At 41.6% G+C, this 1,091-nt stretch overlaps 1 pseudogene; it reads right to left on the bottom strand.

Moving 5' to 3' along the window:
* Window positions 1-319: 319 nt before the first annotated feature.
* Window positions 320-526, bottom strand: LOC101565377 (annotated as a pseudogene).
* Between the last annotated feature and the right edge of the window lie 565 nt (window positions 527-1,091).

Raw genomic sequence — 1,091 nt, 5'->3', positions numbered from 1 at the left:
CGTTGTTTCTCTCTTTTTTTTTCTTTGTGTACAGTCTTTATTTCAAATACTTGTTAAAGCACCATTGGTGCTCCTTAAGACATAGCAATGACTGCCCCCTATAGAAACAGACTATGTACAGAACTTTATGCAACAGAGGCAACACTAGCTGTGGCTGGCTATTAAGCAAAGAACGTAGTTCAAGGAGGGAAGAGAAGAGGAAGGGTCTCTATGAGTCAACTTCAGCTGCCATCAGAGTGTATCTTGTGCTGGTCACAGTCTGTAGGTTCTCATTTTGGAGGGTTTGGCTACAGCGTAGGAATTTCATTTCCCTATTGGACTACACCCCTGGCTGAGATACCATTAGATCAATGTCACTCAAGTTCCTGGCCAGCCAAACTTCTGCGACAAAGAGTCTCAAACTGAGGATCAAGTTCCTATTTCTATCAGTGGCAAAGCAGTAGATGCCCCACAACCAATTGTCCGGAATTTCTGGTGTTTCATTTGCTAAGCCAGTGGCACCTTCCAGGATCTTGCTGGAAGCCATACCAGTACCTCATATCTCCTTCCAGGCTTCAAGTGATGCCCCACAGTGGCGTGCTCTCCATTGTCTCTAAAAGCCTTAGTAAAACATGTAACCTTCTGAGGAACATTCTAAGCAAGTAGAGGTTATGTAAACAGGCATTACATACTAAGTCTACTTCTCCCTAAGTCTTTGAGTCCCTTTCTCAGAGTACCAAGGAGATTGTGAAACATTAAATTCATCTACTGTAAATTATGTTTAATTTAATAAAAACCAACTGCTTTTAGAGAGAACTTATCTGTTTAGGTAATTCCACAATCTGTATGGTTTACCAGTGCACCTGACTCAACAAACTCCAGTAGATGCATAATGATTTTAATTCCTTAATTCAACACATTTTAGGATCTATTGCCATACATGTTACTGAGTTATGTCAATGCAAGTTGATAGTCTTTTTTTTAAATTATTTATTTATTTTTATTACATTTATTCATTGTGTGTGTATGTGGCCCGCTCAGCCCACCAGGGGGCGGGGCTGGCTGGCATGTGGTGCTGGGGGATTGAACCGCGGTCCCTGTGCTTTGCCAAG

The sequence above is a fragment of the Octodon degus genome, unplaced genomic scaffold, assembly GCF_000260255.1.
Source record: "Octodon degus isolate 3935 unplaced genomic scaffold, OctDeg1.0 scaffold01397, whole genome shotgun sequence".
NCBI classification, from domain to species: Eukaryota; Metazoa; Chordata; class Mammalia; order Rodentia; family Octodontidae; genus Octodon; species Octodon degus.
This window is presented reverse-complemented; position numbering and strand designations above follow the sequence as displayed.